Source organism: Humulus lupulus, chromosome 6 (assembly GCF_963169125.1).
Source record: "Humulus lupulus chromosome 6, drHumLupu1.1, whole genome shotgun sequence".
Classification (NCBI taxonomy): domain Eukaryota; kingdom Viridiplantae; phylum Streptophyta; class Magnoliopsida; order Rosales; family Cannabaceae; genus Humulus; species Humulus lupulus.
In genome coordinates this window covers 212,361,719-212,371,451 of record NC_084798.1, presented here as the reverse complement: position 1 = coordinate 212,371,451, position 9,733 = coordinate 212,361,719, and the positions used below count along the sequence as shown (strand labels likewise).

Here is a 9,733-nt window from a genome sequence, read left to right as displayed (position 1 = left end):
TCGAAACCTCCTGCGGAATAAATTCAGTGGATACGTCGGGGACTCAGAAAAATATTCTTGAAAGAGGCATTGATGGCCTTCAAGCAAATTTCTTGGAATGAATGCACGACGGGAAATAGACCGACGATGCGATGTTGAGCCTCTTTCATTACCCAAGTGTTCTTCTTCAATAGCAAGAGCTAAAATTATCCCCTCCTCCTCCTCAAATGATGAAGAGTCAAATATCTCAAAGTTGGGATCTATAGGAACTATATAGAAAGAAGAAAAATAAAAAGTGTGTAAAGAAAGAAATGAAAGTGTTTGTAAAAGAATGATAATATTTATAGGTGAAGTTTTGAGAAAATCAAAAGAATATTCTTAGTATATACTAAAGAATATACTAAGAATATTCTCTCTCAATAATCAAAAGAAGAATATCTATGGAATATACCAAAAAAGATCTTCAAAATATTATATAAATATATATATCAAAGAAGAATATCCATAGAATATACCAGAAAATATATTCACAATATTATATTATATTTAAATATTTCCAATGAAAACTCCCAAAATATATTTTGAGAATAATAAAATTTCTTATTTGTAATTTTTTTAGAATAATTGATATTTTAGTTTATCTTATAAATTTGGATAAATTTAAATTATAATATAATTATGTGATATTACATATGGGTAGATATTGTAAACATTAAAATATATAAAGATATTTGTAATGATCCACTACTCTAGACTTTTGGACCATTAACGAAACTATACATACAAATTCTTACTAAAACTTACATTTGCAAAAAATACCATAGTTTTATTAAGTAACTTGTAAAAATAAGAGTTACTTACAAAATAAATACCAAAAAGGATATGGGATCCCATTGTCTTTAAAAACAAAACATGATTTAAAATAAAAAGACATTACATAAATAGTGCGGAAAATACATGTAAAAAGACACAAAACAGAAACTACATCCTCGAATCGAATAACGCTCGGCTCCTTGACTCCATTCACCATCGATACACATTCTCTAAGCGTCCACGAATCTTACCGCCTCTTAAAGCTATTTTCCTGCACATAAAACAAAAAGGAATGAGCCTAATGCCCAGCAAGGAAAATCTAACACATAGTCATAAACATAAATTTCGTAATAAACGTAAAGACAAATCATAACACTTAATACATACACTTATTATAATGGCCATTATTACTTGGGGTCCCATAGACTAAACAAGCATATGCCCATGAGATTAGTGGGGTCCTACTAGCTAAGTAGGTCATATGCCCATAATCTATTTGGGGTCTTGTTAGTCATATGGGTCATATGCCCAAGCCTACAAACATACATACATACATACATAACATATTTATAACATATTTCATAACATAACACATAAGATAACATAAGCATAAAACATATAGATTCTATCCTATTTTCCTTACCAAAGTTACTGGGATAAGAGGACAGCGTTGGGACTTTTTGGAACACTCCTAAAACCATATATATAACAGGGTGAGTCTAATGAAGAAAAAGAGATGAAATGAAAGGAATGGAAAGACTAAACCATTGAAAGTCACACTTACCAAAACTTATGTGCTCAAGAGCTTAGATTTCCTAACCAAAATAAGAATGAGGTTAGGAAACTGAGTAGAAGGTTATGAGAAAGGAAATAACATAAAACAAATGAACTAGAGTTTTGGTTTACCTCAAAGACTTGTAAGATCAATCTACACCACAACCGAAATACTATAGAACCTTACTTCCCAAAGTGTTTGATAAGCTTATGATGTTTAAGCTTATGATTTCCCCACCCAAGTGTTTAACTCTCACACTCTCCTAGCACTTGCAGCTTCTGAACTTAGAGCAAAAGGTGAAGAATGGCTAGGTACTAGGTCCTATTTATAGAGTTTGGGAATGAAGGAATATTAATTTTACTTGAATAAAAATAATAACTTTTTAGGTGAAAATAATTTGAATAATCGTTCAGCAGAGGCTGAAGACTCGTTCAAAAGATGCTGGACTTATGAAGAAGTTGAATGGCTGAAAGGAAAAAGAATTCAAAAACATTTGAATTATACTGAAGGAGGCGATATATCGCCCCCTGTAGGCAATATATCGCCTGGGCCAGTATGCCCGAGGCGACTGTGCATCGTTTCGTGTTTTTCGTATTTACATGCTGCGATATATCGCCCCCTATAGCTGCGATATATCGGCACTCGCTGAATATTTAAACACGAAATTACACATTTTTAGCTAAGTTTGAATGGAGTAAACAGCCTTGACTAAGCCCTCAACGTATTCAAAGCTGCTGACTGACCTTATAACATTCAAACTGTACCCTTATTTAATTTAATCCTCAAAAATACTTAATCCTTAATCACTCATTCATAACATGTGCTTAAAATCCTATTGGTTGATATCTAAACCTTATAGTATAACAAATATTATCCTTAATATCAGTCATATAATCAAACCTTAGGTTATACTTAATATTCCTAAACTATAGGTTAAACTTAGAAAATCTATAAGTACTACTATGAGTGTCCAAATAATTCCTAGTCTGAACCAAAAATCCACAGTTACAAAGATAATACTATACATACTATAATACTACTAAATAATTAGCTAAGTAAAGTTCTTGGACTCTACAATATTATTGATAGTTATAGAAAATATTTGAAATGAATAAAAAATGTTTGAAAATATAATATTTAAATGATATAAAGAAAAAAAATAGAGAATTTGATGTATGGTAATATGTAAAACTTGGAGGTAAAATAGAAAAATGTGTGTTTTTTGGAAGTATTTTAAAGGATGAAGTAGAGCACCGGATGGAAGTGCTCTAAGACCCTAAAAAGTCTACAAGAAGCTTAATATATTTCTTGTTTAGAAGTATAAGAATTTTGAATCATTTTATAGAAGAAGGGAAGATAAATTTTTACAATATAAACAATGTGGAACTTTACAATTATCTTTTTCAATTTTAGAAATTTGTGCATGTATTAAATACTACTCAAAACATATTCTTAATAATTAAATTGCTTGGCTTGGATGGTTGGATAGACTTTCTTTCAACTCAAGGACAAGGATTCATCCGATCTAGTTTAATTGGTCTTAGAGTGTTACACTACTACAAAAAAAGCATTTTAGAACTCACATTGCGAGTCCTAAAAAAGTTTTAGGACTCGCGGGGCGTAAGTTCTCTATTTGAGAGCCTTAAAAACTGAGGTTTTTAGGACTCGCAACGCGAGTCTTAAAAAATCTCGTTGAGTGTCTTTAAGTAAGTTTTTAGGACTCGCAATGCGTGTCCTAAAAGATCCCGTTGATTTTCTTTAAATTAAGATTTTAGGACTCGTTTTGCATGCCCTTAAAAGTAATTTTTTTTTTTAAAAAATGCAGCTACAATTTTCTTTTTGATTTAAAAAAATATATCCATTTGAGTGTCTAAAATGTATTAAAAGAAATTTAAAAAGAAAATACTGAAAAAATACCAATTTTTTTAAAAGAAATTTAAATTTCTCAATATGTATTATAAACGACAACATGATTCAATATAAAATAGAATAAATTCCTACTTATTAGTACTGTTACACCCAGATTTTGAGACCCCAAGATTGTGATCTCGAAAGCTGGACTCGTCAACTATGAGCTCGAGATATCTAAAACGCGTGTGCAGGGCCCAGATCTCGAACCCTCGAATCAAGAAGGCAACCTCGAATACATTTTTAACATCGAAGTTCTTTCTAAGCTCGAAAGGACTTAGCATCGGGAGATATCCGATGTAGGGTGCCTTCGGATCAAGTGGCCTGAGCTTGGCATGAGTATAAGCTCGGAGTGTAACAGCCTCGGTGGTATTTACCCACTCCAAGCTGGTCTTGGGGTAAGGTAACTAGCTTATAACTTATATATAGATCTAGACCGATATGATGCTGATTGCCAACCTTGAACGACTTAATGGGTCATCCGATGAGACGCGTTCCATGCATTTAAAGATATTTATTGTTGTAACATCCCAACATTAAAGGGATATTAACAAGTCTGTTATGCGCCCCCTGGTCTTCAGGGGACATTTCTTTGTATATAGAAATTATAGAATTTAATATCATTATTTTTATTAATGAATAAGAGTATCTTCCCAAAATATGTGAGTATGAACTCTGAGAACCCTCTATAAATAGGGAGGTCATGAACATTTGTAAAGGACATATCTTTTGATATCTTGAGAGAAATTCTGGAGAATTCATCCCTGAAGGATTTCCAAAAAAACTCTGAAGTCTTAATAAAATAGACTCGTTGACTAGGCAGAGTTAACTGCTGAACCACGTAAAATTCTTGTTGTCCTACTGTATTGTTCATCTGCGCCATAGTTCTTATTGTTTAATTGCTCTACATTTTAAGTTGACGAAAAACGGCATCAATAGTTTTGGTGGTTTCATTGAGAGCCTTAAGCAATACAGTCCCTGATTAGCTATGGCCGCGAATGATCGGAATATTCCTGAAGAAAACTATCCACGACGCCCTGGGAAGCAGCCAATGACAAATCCAGAACCTGAAGAGAAAAGTAAGTCCTCCGATTCTCAAGGACCTCCAACGCCTCCAGCTCTCAGGGACGATGAGGACATGTATTATAATCCCGAATGGTACGTCCCCATTGTGGAACTTGAAAACCGACAGTTAAGAAAACAATTGGCTGAGGCCAAGAAGTGGAATGATGTGTTGGCTAGGTTAGCCGCAGAGGCGCAGGCGGCCCAGCCTCAACCTCTGCAGGAGAACCAAGCCCCACCTCCGCGAGATGTTCATGTTCCTCCCCATAGGCCTCGTGGGCGACCTTGAAAAAATGTTGCCACAAGAAGAACGGAGCAACCTCCACCACCGGCAGAACAACCTGCTCCCTCGAGGCCCCGAAGAAACACTCGAGCTAGGGCTCCGGTTAACTCAACTGCAAAGTTACCAGCAGAAACTGGGAATAACCGAGCCCCTACAGAGGCTCGGACTCAGATTCCTGGTAACACGCAGAATGTTACCGAGCCGGCACGGGTGAACTCTGACCATCCAGACCCCGATATGGGTGGCAGCCACCGTCACCCATACGGTTCCCTCCATCACCAATAAGATATCCTTACCACCTCAAAGGAACGCATGACCAACTCAGGGTGATGAGGAAAGGCGAGCATGACGGAAACAGGGGAATAGAGAAGCTACTAGGGAATGGAGAGGCGCCCAGCCTACGAGAAACCAAATGTCTCGGTCTCGCACTACAGAGACGAGGCAACATGAAAGAAATCCATCCGGAACAATCATGCGACAAGCCTCGCCAGTGACGACTCAAGGGACACTAGATCAGTTAGCATGTATGATCAAGGACGTAGAAATACTAGAAACCAAAGGAACCACTCCGACCTGCTGGAGCACCTGAATCAGAATCGGTGTAGTGGTAATCCCTCAAACCCAGACCTGAGAGATCGCCTAAATGGGCGCAAAGATCCTCTACGAAGGCGCGAGCTTGGAATTGTGATTAATGATAACCAATTTCAGGCGAGACCCCCTGTGGACCTAGTTCAGGATAGAATTGACCAACTGGAAAGAGCATTTAAGCTCTTACAGAATGAGTGAGGTCGAAGTCGGGACGAGGATTCTGATGAGGAGCTCGAACCATTCGCTCCCCATATTTCCAACACTCCGTTTCCTCAAGGGTTTCATATTCCTCATGTCCCACCTTTTGAAGGGAAGTCTGCCCCGTACAGTCATTTGAGCACATTTAACACCATAATGAGAGCAAATAATGTGGGTTACGAGCTCAGATGCATGTTGTTTCTAGCATCGCTTACAGGACCAGCAAAAAACTGGTTCGAAAAATATAAGAGACATTCAATCACTTCTTGGGATCAACTATCGAAAGATTTCAAGAAGCAGTTTAGAGCCATGATCGGGGTAACACCCGAGGCATCGACCCTGACCAACGTTCAACAACAGCCAAGTGAAATGTTGAAGAGCTACCTTACAAGGTTCAATCTGGAGGTCGCCCGAGCTCGGGATGTAGACAACAGCGGTCATTTAATGGTCATCCAAGCGGGGGTAATGCCGGTAAGTCCCTTCTGGGATGATATGCAGAGGAAGCCTGTGAGGTCCTTAACCGAGTTTAATCGACGAGCTCAGAGGTTTGTCAATGTAGAAAAGGCAAGGTCAACGCTGAATATGATCTCTCAGCCCATAACTACAACAATAAACGTAAACTCTGCCTCGACCTCGGCGAACCCATCAACCTCGAAACCCCCTGTAGAAAACCCTTCCAAAAGGAAGAAGAATGAAGGAAGTAACCTCGAGGCAGTAGGGGGAAAGAAGAAGAAAGGGGAAAGGTATTTTTTCGTGTACAAGGTGTACACCGAGCTCAACGAGTCTCGGGAGAATATTTACCTGGCTAATGAAAACCAGGTCCCTTTCAGGCGTCCAGGCCCCATGAGAAATCAAAAGTCCAAGAAAGACTCCAATAAATACTGTCGATTTCACAGAGACACTGAGCACACTACTGATGAATGCAAGCAACTGAAGGACGAGATCGAAGGACTGATCTCGAGAGGATACTTCAGGCAGTATGTCAAGAACCAGAACAATAATCAGGCTTCTACCAGCCAGAGGACAGCTGCGCTGCCGCCTGCCCAAAACAACAATTCACGAGCTAGGGAAGAAGAGAGACCATCTCTGATTAATGGAGAATATGTGATAACCATCTCGGGCAGGCCTCACCTCGCAGGATCGGGCAAGAATTCCCAAAAGCAATACGTGAAAGAGCTAAAAACTGGGGACGGGTCCCCTTATGAACCCGAACCTAGAGCTCCAAAGTACTAAAAGATTGAATCTCAGCCAATAACCTTTACTGAGGACGATGCATCCCATGTTCAGTTTCCCCACAACGACCCACTGGTCATTACTCTCCAGCTCGCGAATAAGAGAGTTCACCGAGTTCTCAATGATAATGGGAGCTCAGTGAACATTCTCTATAAGGCCACCTTAATAAAGATGGGACTCGCGCTTCGAGACCTAAAAGCTTGTGCAACGACATTGTATGGTTTTTCAGGAGAGGGGATTGCATGTATGGGGTCCATTGAACTCCCTGTAACCTTGGGAGACCACCCAATCTCAGCAACCAAGATGATGGAGTTTGTAGTAGTGGACCTGCCGTCGGTCTACAACATGTTGCTCGGGAGACCCGCCCTAGTAGGGCTGGGGGCAGTCTAGTCTGTAAGGCATTTGGCCATCAAGTTCCTGACTTCTAGAGGCATCGGGACATTGAAGGGAGACCAGTTAGCCGGGAGGGAATGCTATAGCATTTCCATAAGAGGAAAGAAGTAGGCAAGCGCACAAGCGCTCGTCATTATTCAGAATAAGGACGAGGCAGTCCTAAAGATCGATGAAGAAATCAACCCAAGATTGGAGGAAAAAACTGATCTCGAACCATTGGAAGAGCTCGAAGAAGTCAAGCTCGAAGAATCAGACCCCCCGAAAATGGTAAAGGTCGGGAAAAACCTCCACAAAGAAACCAAATAGCAATTAATTTGCTTTTTGAAGAAGAATCAGGATGTTTTTGCATGGTCACATTTGGACATGATAGGAATAAGTCCAAATGTAGTGAGCCACGCGCTAAATATTGATAAAAGCTTCCACCGAAGCAGCAAAAGCGAAGACAACTGGATGACGATAGGAAAAAGGCCCTTAAAGAGGAGGTCGACAGGTTAAAAGCAAACTGATTCATCAGGGATGCTTTTTACCCCGATTGGGTTGCCAACTGTAGAGTCCAAGAACTTTACTTAGCTATGTTAGATAGTAGTATAATAGTAATAATAGTATTATCTTTATGACTGTGGATTTTTGGTTCAGACCGGGATTTATTTGGACACTCATAGTAATACTTGTAGATTTTCTAAGTTTAACCTATAGTTTAAGAATATTAATTTTAACCTAAGGTTTGATTAATATGACTGATATTGAGGATAATATTTAATATACTATAAGGTATATATAAGAACCAATAAGATAATAGCACATGTCATGCATAGGTTTATTAATGATTAAGTATTTTGAGGATTAAATTTATTAAGGTTAAAATTTGAATACCCTAAGGTCAGTCAGTAGTTTTGAAAACGTTAGAGGGCTTAGTCAAGGTTGTTTACTCAATTCAAATTAAGCTAAAAATGTGTAATTTCGTGTTTAAATAATCAGCGTATGCCGATATATCGCAGCTATAGGGGACGATATATCGCAGCACGAAGATACGAAAAACACGAAACGTTGCACGATTGCCTCGGGCATATTGGCCCAGGCGATATATCGCCTACAGGGGGCGATATATAGCCTCTCTCAGCATATTTTGAAAGTTTTCAAAAACATTCTCCATTCAAACCTTCAGCCTCTTGATAAGTCCAGCATCTTTTTGAACGAGTCTTCAGCCTCTGCTGAACGATAATTCAAATGTTTTTCACTTAAAAAGCCATTATTTTTATTCAAGTTAAATGAAGATCTCTTCATTCCTAAACTCTATAAATAGGACCTAGTACCCAGCCATTTATTCTTCTATTACTCTAAGTTTAGAGACTGCAAATTGCTAGGTTATTGTGAGAGTGTAAACACTTGGGTTGGGGATTATAAGCTTGATCTCTACAAGCTTACTAAACACTTGGGAAGTAAGGTTTATAATACATTTCGGTTCAAGGTTTAGATTGGTCATAAAGCATTCAAGGTATTCCAAAACTCTAGTTCATTTGGTATTATTTTCTTCAAGTTCTTATAGCTTTCTACTCAGTCCCTAACTTTATTCTTTATTCTTGGATAGGAAATCTAAGTTCTTGAGCATAAGGTTTTTGGTGAGTATATTTTGATAGCATAGTTCCTTCATCACTTCCATCCCCTTTTCTTCAATATACTCACCCTATTATAAATGGTTTTTAGGAGTGTTCCAAGGTCCCAAATCAGTTCTCATATCCCGATTATTTTGGTAAGGAAAATAGGATAGGATTTATGTGTTATATGCTTTTATATGTTATCTTATGATTTTATGTTATGTAATATGTTATGTTAAGTATGATTGTAGACTTGGGCATATGACCTATATGACTAACAAGCCCCAAATAGATTATGGGCATATGACTTGCTTAGCTAGCAAGACCCCACTAATCTAATGGGCATATGACTTGCTTAGTTTATGGGACCCCAAGTAATAATGGCCATTATAGTATGTATGTGACATAAGTGTTATAGTATGTTTTATGTTGCATTATGAATTTTTATGTATATGGTTATATGTTAGATTTTTCCTTGCTGGGCATTAGGCTCATTCCTTTTATGTTTATATGTGCAGGAAAATAGCTATAGTGGCGGCAGGAAAGGTTCTTGGATGCTTAGGAATGTGTATTGAGGCGGAATGGATTCAAAGAGCCGAGAGTTTCGATTTGAGGATGAAGTCTTTATTATGGTTTTATGTGTATTTTTCCGCACTTATGTAATCTCTTTTTATTACAATTAAGTTATGTTTTTCCTTTTTAAAACAATGGGATCCCATATCCTAACTTAAATTTTATGTAAGTTTGACCTTTGTTTTTACAAGTTTTAATAAAGTTATGATCTTTTCATTTGTAAGTTCTATTAAGGATTAGGGTCTATGTGTAGTTTTCATTAATGGTCCAAAGTCTAGAGTAGTTGGGTCATTACACCAACCCGGTGCTAGTCTAGAAGCCTAATGGGATGTG

At 37.9% G+C, this 9,733-nt stretch overlaps 1 long non-coding RNA gene across 1 annotated transcript; it reads left to right on the top strand.

The window, feature by feature from the left end:
* Positions 1-8,658: 8,658 nt before the first annotated feature.
* On the top strand, positions 8,659-8,986 carry LOC133784460 (uncharacterized). Its single transcript, XR_009871352.1, has 3 exons — positions 8,659-8,727; positions 8,821-8,851; positions 8,937-8,986. It is a non-coding gene; the product is annotated as an uncharacterized LOC133784460 (long non-coding RNA).
* Positions 8,987-9,733: the final 747 nt, after the last annotated feature.